Source organism: Oncorhynchus gorbuscha, linkage group LG18, assembly GCF_021184085.1.
Source record: "Oncorhynchus gorbuscha isolate QuinsamMale2020 ecotype Even-year linkage group LG18, OgorEven_v1.0, whole genome shotgun sequence".
Classification (NCBI taxonomy): Eukaryota; Metazoa; Chordata; class Actinopteri; order Salmoniformes; family Salmonidae; genus Oncorhynchus; species Oncorhynchus gorbuscha.
In genome coordinates, this window is record NC_060190.1 from 41,695,513 (window position 1) to 41,709,494 (window position 13,982).

Here is a 13,982-nt window from a genome sequence, read left to right on the forward strand (position 1 = left end):
GTTGGCGGATGCTTTAGTCCAGGTCTGGGAGGAGATCCCTCAGGAGACCATCCGCCACCTCATCAGGAGCATGCTCAGGCGTTGTAGGGAGGTCATGCAGGCACGTGGAGGCCACACACACTACTGAGCCTCATTTTGACTTGTTTTAAGGACATTACATCACAGTTGGATCAGCCTGTAGTGTGGTTTTCCACTTTAATTTTGAGTGTGACTCCAAATCCAAAACTCCATGGGTTGATACATTTGATTTCCATTGATCATTTGTGTGATTTTGTTGTCAGCACATTCAACTATGTAAAGAAAAAAGTATTCTATAAGAATATTTCATTCATTCAGATCTAGGATGTGTTATTTTAGTGTTCCCTTTATTTTTTTGACCAGTGTATAACAGATGAGCACCACTACACTATAGGGAGATGAGAAAGCAATGGCTGTTTGCTTGTGGCTCTCATTCACCACACTGGTCGCTCGGTTTGCTACAAATATACATTGTGACTTGTCACTGATCTTCAAAGGATAGTACAAGATTTGGGAAGTTAAGCATTTTTTCTACTAACAATGAGTCACTAACTCATGGATACCATTTTTGTCTACGTGCAATTTGAAGGAAGTTGAAGGTAGTTTCGCGAGCCATTGCTAACTAGTGTTCGCGCAATGACGAAGTTTATGGGAAAAGCTAGCATGCTAGCTGTTCCTGTAGTCCAGCGGTAGGCAACTGATTCAGCCACAGGACAATTTTTGATGGAGGGAAGGTCGGGGGTCCGTAACAGTTATAATTTGTACACTGCAAACTGACCACCACCGAACTCAAAAAAAGTAATCATTTTACACCTCGATTGCATTGAGACACAATCACATGGCTCTTTTATTCGTTTGAATAGTAGGTGAACAGATTAACTAAATTAAACAAAGTTTTAGCTAAATTTCTGGTGATTTTAATATGTTTACCAAAAATTCCTTACCTCACCTCGCTCATCAACTCATCCCTGACCGCTGGCTACGTCCCTTCCGTCTTCAAGAGAGCGAGAGTTGCACCCCTTCTGAAAAAACCTACACTCGATCCCTCCGATGTCAACTATTACAGACCAGTATCCCTTCTTTCTTTTCTCTCCAAAACTCTTGAACGTGCCGTCCTTGGCCAGCTCTCCCGCTATCTCTCTCTGAATGACCTTCTTGATCCAAATCAGTCAGGTTTCAAGACTAGTCATTCAACTGAGACTGCTCTCCTCTGTATCACGGAGGCGCTCCACACTGCTAAAGCTAACTCTCTCCTCTGCTCTCATCCTTCTAGATCTATCTGCTGCCTTCGATACTGTGAACCATCAGATCCTCCTCTCCACCCTCTCCGAGTTGGGCATCTCCGGCGCGGCCCACGCTTGGATTGCGTCCTACCTGACAGGTCGCTCCTACCAGGTGGCGTGGCGAGAATCTGTCTCCTCACCACGCGCTCTCACCACTGGTGTCCCCCAGGGCTCTGTTCTAGGCCCTCTCCTATTCTCGCTATACACCAAGTCACTTGGCTCTGTTATAACCTCACATGGTCTCTCCTATCATTGCTATGCAGACGACACACAATTAATCTTCTCCTTTCCCCCTTCTGATGACCAGGTGGCGAATCGCATCTCTGCATGTCTGGCAGACATATCAGTGTGGATGACGGATCACCACCTCAAGCTGAACCTCGGCAAGACAGAGCTGCTCTTCCTCCCGGGGAAGGACTGCCCGTTCCATGATCTCGCCATCACGGTTGACAACTCCATTGTGTCCTCCTCCCAGAGCGCTAAGAACCTTGGCGTGATCCTGGACAACACCCTGTCGTTCTCAACCAACATCAAGGCGGTGGCCCGTTCCTGTAGGTTCATGCTCTACAACATCCGCAGAGTACGACCCTGCCTCACACAGGAAGCGGCGCAGGTCCTAATCCAGGCACTTGTCATCTCCCGTCTGGATTACTGCAACTCGCTGTTGGCTGGACTCCCTGCCTGTGCCATTCAACCCCTTCAACTCATCCAGAACGCCGCAGCCCGTCTGGTGTTCAACCTTCCCAAGTTCTCTCACGTCACCCCGCTCCTCAGTTCTCTCCACTGGCTTCCAGTTGAAGCTCGCACCCGCTACAAGACCATGGTGCTTGCCTACGGAGCTGTGAGGGGAACGTCACCTCAGTACCTCCAGGCTCTGATCAGGCCCTACACCCAAACAAGGGCACTGCGTTCATCCACCTCTGGCCTGCTCGCCTCCCTACCACTGAGGAAGTACAGCTCCCGCTCAGCCCAGTCAAAACTGTTCGCTGCTCTGGCCCCACAATGGTGGAAGATTTAGATGCACTATTGTAAAGTGACTGTTCCACTGGATGTCATAAGGTGAATGCACCAATTTGTAAGTCGCTCTGGATAAGAGCGTCTGCTAAATGACTTAAATGTAAATGTAATTCCCCCCTCGCCTGTTGCTGACCACATCTGTAGACATCCAGCATGCTAGCTGTTCACATAGAGGTCCAGTTATTGTGCTAATGCTAGTTAGCACTTCCTTCAAACTGCATGCAAAGACATAATGGTATCCATGAGTAAAACATTTTTTTTTTAAACAGAACTTAAATTGCCAAAACATTGCACTACTCGTTTAAAAGCTGCAGCTAAATTAATATATGGGAAACTCCACTATAGGGTGGTATTCTCTGGTGTTACTGCCAGAAAAATCAAAACATTCTCATTCATCGACATTGTATTCAGATGCCTACGGACTGAGAATCTTTCTGCGCATTTCTTTACAGAAAATGTGAATCCAGTCACACACACACAATCTGGGGTAGTGAGAAACAGCAAGTTTCATACATCCACATCTCTGGCAGGCTCAGTCCTCCCACTCAGGAGCCCTAGAACCTGTACGTGGGCTGGGGTTGGTTTAGCACAGCTCCCCGATCTACTGCAGATACAACAGCACCAGCATCAGGTATACCCCTGCTAGCCTCCCTATTCTAAATCCACAGGGATTCTTTGCTCCGCACTCGGCTGGCGTCGTGTGACGACAGATGAGACTGCGCGTCAAAGCAGTAAAAATCAGTGCCAAGAGCGGGCATTTTACTTGGGGAACCACACAACACAATCAAGCAGTGCTTGTCACTGCACTGGGCAGATGCCAAATAGCTGTAACCAACATTTTTTGTTGAGTATTGGGCAGTAGGGGGAGAAGAGAAGGGTAGGGGGCTTTTTGGAGGAGGGGGGGGGGTTTCCCTCTCCTGTCTCCGGGGGCTGTTATACAGCTCAGTTCATGCTGTTTTTTCACATTTGGCATGAAATACATTGCAGTTATAAAGTTAATTTCCTGCAATTGTACACATTTTGCCATCATATGCTATCTCGGCCCCCCAAAACTTCAGAATTGTTTTCTTTGCGTGCCTGTTCAGTAATCCGGCCCCGACTCTGGCTGGAGATCAGATGGTGTGTGGACATGGTTTAAAAGTGTCTGTTTGCTTGCCTTGGTTCTCTGAGAACACCAGAGTTTCAATACGGATATTTTCACAGCAAACAATTTCAGGGACCATGAACTAATAAATTCAAGCATTTCAGTTGATGATCAATTGATTCTACTGAATATATCCTGTACTGCAAAGACAAAGTTAAATTCATAATGTGCAGTAGTAACCTAATGATCAACTCTTAAATCAGGCAATAATATCCATACATGAGGAGACTTGCCTGGTAGGAAGGATAGGGGATAGGAAGATTTAGCTAAATGAGAACACCAAGTCAAACAACCAGTGATGAGACTTGGCTTGGAATGATGAATGGGGCATTGTGCAACAGGCTGCCTAAACAGGCTGTGAAAAAGCTGCAGAAAAATACTTTGAAGAGTTTAGTCCAAGACTGGCAAGTGCAGGACAGTTCATCAGAGCACATTCAGATACTCTGACTTCACTATAACCCACCACATCCACAAATGAAAGAACAAGAAAAACAGACATGTAAAGTTAACCACACTGTTGCACACAAAAGCATATGCTAATGAACCATGTTTCACTGCTGCATACAATTATACAAACGGTTTATAAGAACACATCAAAAGCATTGGGGATTCTTTGTGAGGGTTTAATTCTCAAAGTAATTTCTATTTTTTTCATTTCACAGACATGTTTTTCTTGACACACTACCCCACCGTCAGTGCATTTGTGGCCAAACATCAACAACAACAACATGAAAATAGATGCCGGAAGACAAGGCACATGTAATGGCTAACTTAACCTTGCCAGACAGGAACTCCTGCCATGACACATCATCTGGGCCACAATGCTGCCATTGTCTGGGGGTAGAAATAAGAGAAGTCCATTCCCAGTCCCAAATGGGAATAACTAGGGCCTATTAGAGCTCTGGTAAAAAGTAGTGCACTACATCGGGAACAGGGTGCCATTTCAGACACAATCGTCCATTCCCAGTCCGAAAGTCACTGACTAGAGGTCTTCACAGATCCATCCACCTGTACCCGAACACTCAAGACCCAATGCAGGACCGGATCCAGAATTCGTACAGATTCGAACGAGACCGCTGCAGTAGAAAGAGAAATTGTATTATTTATGCTGCTGCTCTTGCTTTTTCATGAGTGTGGAGTGTGACCTGTGTAGCTTTATTGTTGGCCAATCATAAGTCAAAGTGGCAATAGGCTACAGTCAGAGTCTCCATGTGTGGCAAAAGTTAGGAGATACAGTGGGGCAAAAAAATATTTAGTCAGCCACCAATTGTGCAAGTTCTCCCACTTAAAAAGATGAGGCCTGTAATTTTCATCATAGGTACACTTCAACTATGACAGACAAAATGAGAAGGAAAAAAAATCCAGAAAATCATATTGTAGGAATTTTAATGAATTTATTTGCAAATTATGGTGGAAAATAAGCATTTGGTCACCTACAAACAAGCAAGATTTCTGTCTCTCACAGACCTGTAACTTCTTTAAGAGGCTCCTCTGTCCTCCACTCATTACCTGTATTAATGGCACCTGTTTGAACTTGTTATCAGTATAAAAAGACCTGTCCACAACCTCAAACAGTCACACTCCAAACTCCACTATGGCCAAGACCAAAGAGCTGTCAAAGGACACCAGAAACAAAATTGTAGACCTGCACCAAGCTGGGAAGACTGAATCTGCAATGGGTAAGCAGCATGGTTTGAAGAAATCAACTGTGGGAGCAATTATTAGGAAATGGAAGACATACAAGACCACTGATAATTGCCCTCGATCTGGGGCTCCACGCAAGATCACACCCCGTGGGGTCAAAATGATCACAAGAACGGTGAGCAAAACTCCCAGAACCACACGGGGGGACCTAGTGAATGACCTGCAGAGAGCTGGGACCAAAGTAACAAAGCCTACCATCAGTAACACACTACGCCGCCAGGGACTCAAATCCTGCAGTGCCAGACGTGTCCCCATGCTTAAGCCAGTACATGTCCAGGCCCGTATGAAGTTTGCTAGAAAGCATTTGGATGATCCAGAAGAAGATTGGGAGAATGTCATATAGTCAGATTAAACCAAAATATAACTTTTTGGTAAAAACTCAACTCGTTGTGTTTGGAGGACAAAGAATGCTGAGTTGCATCCAAAGAACACAATACCTACTGTGAAGCATGGGGGTGGAAACATCATGTTTGGGGCTGTTTTTCTGCAAAGGGACCAGGACGACTGATCCTTGTAAAGGAAAGAATGAATGGGGCCATGTATCGTGAGATTTTGTGTGAAAACCTCCTTCCATCAGCAAGGGCATTGAAGAAGAACGTGACTGGGTATTTCAGCATGACAATGATCCCAAACACACCGCCCGGGCAATGAAGGAGTGGCTTCGTAATAAGCATTAAGGTCCTGGAGTGGCCTAGCCAGTCTCCAGATCTCAGCCCCATAAATCTTTGGAGGGAGTTGAAAGTCCGTGTTGCCCAGCAACAGCCCCAAAACATCCCTGCTCTAGAGGAGATCTGCATGGAGGAATGGGCCAAAATACCAGCAACAGTGTGTGAAAACCTTGAAGACTTACAGAAAATGTTTGACCTCTGTCATTGCCAACAAAAGGGTATATAACAAAGTATTGTGAAACTTTTGTTATTGACCAAATACTTATTTTCCACCATAATTTGCAAATAAATTCATTAAAAATCCTACAGTGTGATTTTCTGGATTTTTTCCCTCATTTTGTCTGTCATAGTTGGAAGTGTACCTATGATGACAATTACAGGCCTCATCTTTTTAAGTGGGAGAACTTGCAATTGGTGGCTGACTAAATACATTTTTTGCCCCACTGTATCTAATCAATGGAAGATGGAATTACAATGAAGGAATTAAAAGTTCAAAGAGAAGGAGAGGCTACAGGCTACTTAATATTCTGAATGGAGTTGTTGTGTAACTGTAGGATGAGAAAGCACATGCACTGCAGCCTCAACTAGCCTAACTAGCAAACGTTACCTAGCTTAACTAGCATTTCCCGGTTTGAAGCAGTGAAGACAGGTACTGAGCAATCATATTGGATGATAAATAACCAAGTCACAGGAGCTATTAGTCTACTATAGCGTGAGTCCGCTTGATTGGTTGCGGTCTCTAGTCTCTCCCTTCCTGCTCCTGTGCCACTCGCTCACAGTACGTTCACAGAACGACAGCTCCCCTGCCTCCTAGAGCGGCACCTCGCTCTCCCTCTTGCGCTTTCAGGTCTGGTTATCAGTAGCTCAAAAAAATAAAAATTCTGCTGCTTCCCTCACTCAGATCGGACTGGGTATGGATCCAACCCGGTCTATACGGAACGGGTCTAGTTGTCCCCGTGTCCGTTCGGAACAGGTCTATATTCAAAACATTTATTTATATCTGGTCAGGGCGGGAAAACCCCAGGTCCATTTCGGAAGTTGGACCTGTGAAGACCTCTACCGCTGACTTTAGTCTCCACAAAGGAACCTCTACGATAACAGTTTGAGCCACAGCACTAGTCATGTCCAGTACAAATGGTACTGCAGCGGTCAGCTCCACTTTGTGAATGGACTTCTGATACGCTGCATGGCCATAAGTATGTGGACACCTACTTAACATCTCATTCCAGGATCATGGGCATTAATATGGAGTCCCCCCCTATTAGTGAGGTCAGGCACTGATGTTGGGCGATTAGGCCTGGCTCGCATTTAGCGTTCCAATTCATCCCAAAGGTGTTCGATGGGGTTGAGGTCAGGGCTCTGTGCAGGCCAGTCAAGTTCTTCCAAACTGGTCTCGACAAACCATTTCTGTATGGACCTCGCTTTGTGCACGGGGGCATTGTCATGCTGAAACAGATAAGTGTCTTCCCCAAACTGTTGCCACAAAGTTGGAAGCACAGAATCATCTGAACACAGCAAAGAAAGAAATGTCCCCTCACTGTCAACTGTGTTTATTTTCAAACTTTCAAATTTTCAAACAAACATGTGTAAATATTTGTATGAACATAAGATTCAACAACTGAACAACAAGTGCATCTCCTCTTTATGGACTGCACCAGATTTGGCAGTTCTTTCTGTGAGATGTTACCCCACTCTTTCACCAAGGCACCTGCACGTTCCCGGACATTTCTATGGGGAATGGCCCTAGCCCTCCGATTCAACAGGTCCCAGGCGTGTTCATTGTGATTCAGATCCGGGCTCTTCGCTGGCCATGGCAGAACACTGACATTCCCGTCTTGCAGGAAATCACACACAGAATGAGCAGTATGGCTGGTGGAATTGTCATGCTGGAGGGTCATGTCAGGATGAGCCTGCAGGAAGGGTACCACATGAGGGAGGAGGATGTCTTCCCTGTAACGCACAGAGTTGAGCTTGGCTGCAATGATAACAAGTTCAGTCCGATGATGCTGTGACACACCGCCCCAGACCATAAAGGACCCTCCACCTCCAAATCGATCCCACTCCAGAGTACAGGCCTCGGTGTAACGCACATTCCTTCGATGACAAACGCAAATCCGACCATCACCCCTGGTGAAACAAAACCACGACTCGTCAATGAAAAGCACTTTTTCCAGTTCTGTCTTGTCCAGCGACGGTGGGTTTGTGCCTGTAGGCAACGTTGTTGCCGGTGATGTCTGGTGAGGACCTGCCTTAGAACAGGCCTACAAACCCTCAGTCCAGCCTCTCTCAGCCTATTGCGGACAGTCTCTGTCCCTTTCTGCGAGCTTGTGCGGCCTACCACTTTGCGATTGTGTCGTCGTTGCTTCTAGACGTTTCCACTTCACAAGAACAGCACTTACAGTTGACCGGGCAGCTCTAGCAGGGAAGAAATTTAACTAACTAACTTTTAAAGGTGGCATAAGGTGGCAAAGTAACTGAGCTCTTCAGTAAGACCATTCTGCTGCCAATATTTGTCTATGAAGATTGCATCACTGTGTGCTCAATTTTATACACCGGTCAACAACGGGTGTGGCTGAAATAGCCAAATCCCCTCATTTGAAGGGGTCCACATAATTTGTGTGTGTGTGTACACACACACACACACACACACACACACAGAGTGTACCTAGAGCTGGCAAGAATGGTGTTAATTTTCTCAGTTCACTGACTAGCCCTACAAAAATCTTTAAAAATTAGGGTATCAATTAAATTCTTGAACCAAAGCAAGCAAACATGACTGATATCTATCATTTAATTTTAAACTAAGGAAATAATTAAGAGCTGAGTCAATATTCTACATGGGGAACCATATGCATGGCATGAACCACTAAGTCCAGCATAGTAAGGATACCGTCTGAATACTAACTCAGAATTCCAGTAGTTGACAGAGGGCCATGTGCTTACAGCCACAATGGTGGAGGAAACCACAAAGCACCAATAAGAAACCAGAGTACATGAAGGACAAGGTTAAGAGGTTATTAAGAGAAACAGTATGTGTGTGTGTGTCTAGGTTGGAGGAGGAGAATCAGACAGTCAGTACATGTCAGGACCTATGTGCCTGGGCAATAAGGAGGGAATTGAAAACAGATGCCCAGTAAAGCCTGAGAGAGACATTCTTAATTTAGTAGGCTTCTCCCTCTGCCCATAACGAGGACTATGCAGTCTAGACAGCCATCGTGTTCAATGTGAATTCAAAACAAAAAGCCCTACTCCTTTTCCATCCTAGCACAACTTTCCCCCACACATTTGAAGAAGAATCTCAGCCAGGGCTCTTCCCTAATGCCAAAAGGCAAATCTCTCAAGTCGGCAATGCTAATCTCATTAACTGTTAACTTCTTTGGGACTGGGGGGCAGTATTGAGTAGCTTGGATGAATACGGTGCCCAGAGTTAACTGCCTGCTACTCAGGCCCAGTTGTTAATATATGCATAGCATTAGTAGATTTGGATATAAAACACACTGACGTTTCTAAAACTGTTTGAATGATGTCTGTGAGTATAACAGAACTCTTATGGCAGGCAAAATCCTGAGAAAGAAATCCAACCAGGAGGTTTGTAGTTTTTCAACTCATTGCCTATCGAATACACCGTGTCTATGGGGTCATATTGCACTTCCTAAGGCTTCCACTAGATGTAAACAGTCATTAGAACCTTGTTAGATACTTCTACTGTGAGGTGGGGGCGAATGAGAGGGGATTGAGTCAGAAGTCTGGCAGAGTGCCATGAGCTTACCACACGCGTTCACGTGAGAGTTAGCTTGCGTTCCATTACAATTCCACAGACAAAGGAATTCTCTAGTTGGAACAATAAAGATTTATGAAGATTGATTCTATACTTCGTTTGACATGTTTATACAAACTGTAATATAACTTTGTCTGAACTTTCGCATGGACTTGCCTGTGCGTCGTGAGTTTGGATTGTGTACTAAATACGCAAACAAAAAGGAGGTATTTGGCCATAAATGATTAACTTTATCAAACAAATCTAACATTTATTGTGGAACTGGGATTCCATTCTGATGAAGATCAACGGTAAGTGAATATTTAGAATGCTATTTCTGACTTCTGTTGACTGCACAACATGGTGGATATCTGTTAGGCTGTTTTGTTGTCTGAGCGCTGTACTCAGATTATTGCATGGTGTGCTTTTTCAGAAAATATTTTTTTACATCTGACACAGCGGTTGCATTAAGGAGAGGTGTAATCTAAAGTTCCATGGTTAACACTTGTGTTTTCATCAACATTCATGATGAGCATTTCTGTAAATTGATGTGGCTCTCTACAAAATCACTGGATGTTTTGGAACTACTGAACATAACACGCCAATGTAAACTCAGATTTTTAGATATAAATATGAACTTTATCGAACAAAACATACATGTATTGTGTAACATGAAGTCATATGAGTGTCATCTGATGAAGATCATCAAAGGTTAGTGATGAATTTTCTCCATTTCTGCTTTTTGTGACTCCTCTCTTTGGCTGGAAAAAATAGCTGTGTTTTTCTGTAACGTAGCTGCTTACATAACATAATCGTTTGGTGTGCTTTCACTATAAAGCTTCTTTGAAATCAGACACAGTGGCTGGATTAACGAGAAGTTTCTTTAAAATGGTGTAAAATACCTGTATGCTTGAGGAAATTTAAATTATGAAATTTCTGTTGTTTTGAATTTGGCGCCCTGCACTTTCACTGGCTGTTGTTGAGGAGGGACGCTACAGTCCCGAATATCCCAGAGGTTAAGTGGGTGCCATCGTTTATGTTCTCCTCTCATCCTGGGTCTCATTTTAACAAGATATGGCGACCATCCTCACCTGTTGGAGCGTTGAGTGGGCACCTCACTCACTCTCTCAATCTCACGTTTCAGACCATGGCATCAGTTCCCCTGTAAAGACAGAAACTGTCAAGGCATCTTTGGGTCAAACACTGGTGCAAAGCCCAACAGTGGGAAAGTATCATTAGAGGAACTGTAAAATATAGTCAAACATTCCACCTTTAATGCTTCTCCACCCCTATAAAATGCCTTCCTTGAGAAGTTCCCTTTATCCTTTTCTTGATGTTAATAACCAGTCAAATACTGACAACCTGCTTTCATGCAGACATTCCTTCTAAAACTGTTTTAATTGCATCTCAGATTGATTTCAATCTTGCAGAACGCTTTTAACTGACATTATTTGAGTGTATTGAATTTCTTATTTTATAGACAGAGGGATTCTGTCTTGCAATTCTTATTGATGTGGTAATGTAAAAACTGCAAGACAAAATACACATTTTCAAAGGCATCCTGACTAAAAAAAAAGATAATACTGTCTGCTGAGGAGCTCAGCTACTCAAGCAACCACTGACGTACCTAATCTGTAAAAGTTAGGAGAGACTTCAGATAACTGATCCTAAAGACCCCATAGCCTACCATGTACTGGCCCTAACTACAAATCCTGAGTGGCAATGTTACAGTTATCTTATGTTACAGGAAAATGAGTTAATCCTGTTTTCAGGACTCATGCATGATCCTAACTCTTCACCTAGTATGACAGGTAGGTCATGAGTGACACGTCCCCAGCTTGCAGGAGGACAAATATCGACCTTCTGTAGAATGATGGGGACAGAGTCCCCCTCAGACAGATGAGGGTGGTTTCAGTGTGTCACACAAGGCAGCTGGATACATTTGTAACAATGTATCAATTACTGCTGACCACCACCACCTTGTAAGGCCAGTGTAATTAAGACAGAATGGGCTGCAGCCACAATGCATAGCTTTAAAATGACATTCCTGCTCTTAACGCTGTATTTTCAGAAACCTGGCCAAATTGTGAAACGGAAATTAATAATCATTTTATAAACCATGATAACCGCACATGTAGCGTAGTGAGCGTTGATAATTTACCGAAGACAGTGGGGCTGTAAATGAGCCACATCGGACGGCAAAGCATGTAAATCCATTTACTAATTTGACAAACACAGCTAACTTGAATTAAATTGTAGCCAGCGCTCAACATAACTTCTGGGCATTCATATTTCAACAACTAAATCCCCTCCAAGTGAATAAAATCCTAACTGTATGAATTTATAGAACGTATTCGTCTCGAATCACCACACTAAGAAAAAAAGCCTACACACGATATTCCATAGGAGAGCGATTTGTTCATTCGCAAACATCTATTTTTCACTAGGCTACTGCCGATATGCTTTTTGGTCTGCAGACGCGCAACAGTGACAACAATAGAACGACAAATTTCTATAATTACTCAAAATTGTTAATTTACTGATAGTAAATAGTTCCATGTAACTGCGGTTACCTACCCCATGGCCTGGACCGGATCGCCGCCGTTTGATACTTCCACCAATGCAGCATCTGTGGTAAGACGATACATCACCACGCCTCGTAGGCGGGACATAGAGTATATGTCCATGGCTACTGCACAAGAATCCTGTCTTTCACATAAATTCAACATTTTGATTTTAATCAGTGCATGTTCATGTGCACACATGAACATTTAATACATATCATAATGTGAGATGTACATGTTATAATTGATCTCATGACACCATATAAAAAAAATATCTACCAAGGAAGGGGGGGGAGATCTAAAACAGCATATTTTCCATTCAGACAACAGGTAGTGCACACACAGTGCCTCAGAAAGTAATCACAGCCCTTTACTTTATCCACATTGTTGTTTTACAGCCTGGAGTTAAAATGGATACAATAGCGATGTTGTGTCACTGGCCTAGATACAATACCACATATGTCAAAGTGGAATTAGGTTTTTAGATTTAAAAAAATTGCAAATTAAAAAAGGCTGAAGTATCTTGAGCCAATAAGTATTCAGCCCATTTGTTATGGCAAGCCTAAATAAGTTCACGAGTAAAAATATACTTAACAAGGCACACAAATTGCATGAACTCCCTCTGTGTGGAATAATAGTGTTTTACATAAGTTTTTCATGACTACCTCATTTCTGTCAAGCACTGAATTTCAAACAAATGAAACCACCAAGACCAGGGAGGTTGCCTCGCAAACGGCAGCTATTGTTAGATGGGTGTAAAAAATAAAATAAAAACTGGATGGTGTATCAATACAACCAGTCATTACAAAGACACAGGAATCCTTCCTAACTCAGTTGCCAGAGAGGAAGGAAACTACTCAGGGATTTCCCCATGAGGCCAATGGTGATTTTTTTTAAAGTTATAGAGGCCTCCCAAGTGACATTGCAGTACTAGCGGCGTCACTACAGATCAGGGTTCGATACCAGGCTGTGTTGCAGCCGGCCACGACCAGAAGACCCATGAGGCGGCACACAATTTGCCCAACGTCGTCCAGGCTTGGGGAGGGTTTGGCCGGCCAGGATATCCTTGTCCCATCGTGCTGTAGTGACTGCTGTGGTGGGCCGGGTGCATGCACACTGACACAGTCGCCTAGTGTACGGTGATTCCTCCGACACAATGGTGTGGCTGGCTTCTGGGTAAGGTGAGCAGTGTGTCAAGAAGCAGTGCGGCTTGGCGGGGTCGTTTTTTGGATGACGCATGGCTCTCGACCTTCGCCTCTCCCGAGTCCATACGGGAATTCCAGCGTTGGGACAAGACTAACAATTGGATATCACGAAATTGGCAAAAAATGAAAAATGTTGAGAGTTTATCGCTGTGATGGGAGAAAATTGAGGATGGATCAACAACATCCACAATATTAAACCTAATTCAGAGTGAAAAGGAAGCTTATACAGAATAAAAATATTCCAAAACATGCATCCTGTTTTGAACAAGACACTAAAGTAATACAGCAAAAAATGTGGCAAAGCAATTCACCTTTGTTGTGTTTGGGGCAAATCCCATACAACAGAGTACCTCTCCATATTTTCAAGCATAATGGTGGCTGCATCATGTTATGGGAATGCTTGTTTTTGTTAAGTGGCTGCTTGTTTTTGTTAAGTGGCAAGTTTTTTTTTTAGGATAAAACAAAAATACATGGAATGGAGGCAAAACAAAGGGCAAAATCCTAGAGGAAAACTAGTTCAGTCTGCTTCCCAACAGACACTGGGAGATGAATTTCCCTTTCAGTAGGACAATAACACAAAACACAAGGTCAAATCTACATGGGAGTTGCTTACCAAGAAGAC

General features: G+C 43.7%; 1 protein-coding gene across 6 annotated transcripts in view; it reads right to left on the minus strand.

Moving 5' to 3' along the window:
• Nucleotides 1-13,979, minus strand: part of LOC124003803 (engulfment and cell motility protein 2-like) — a 36,082-nt gene extending 22,103 nt beyond the window's left edge. For 5 of the 6 annotated variants that reach the window (XM_046312379.1, XM_046312383.1, XM_046312380.1 and 2 more), the window contains exons 1-2: nt 12,169-13,979; nt 10,683-10,753 (exon numbers count right to left, since the gene is read on the minus strand). The gene's annotated coding sequence lies outside the window, so the exon portion shown is untranslated. Of the gene's footprint in view, nt 1-10,682; nt 10,754-11,752; nt 11,772-12,168 lie in introns of those variants that run through there. The other variant, XM_046312378.1, reaches the window with a different exon arrangement.
• Nucleotides 13,980-13,982: the final 3 nt, after the last annotated feature.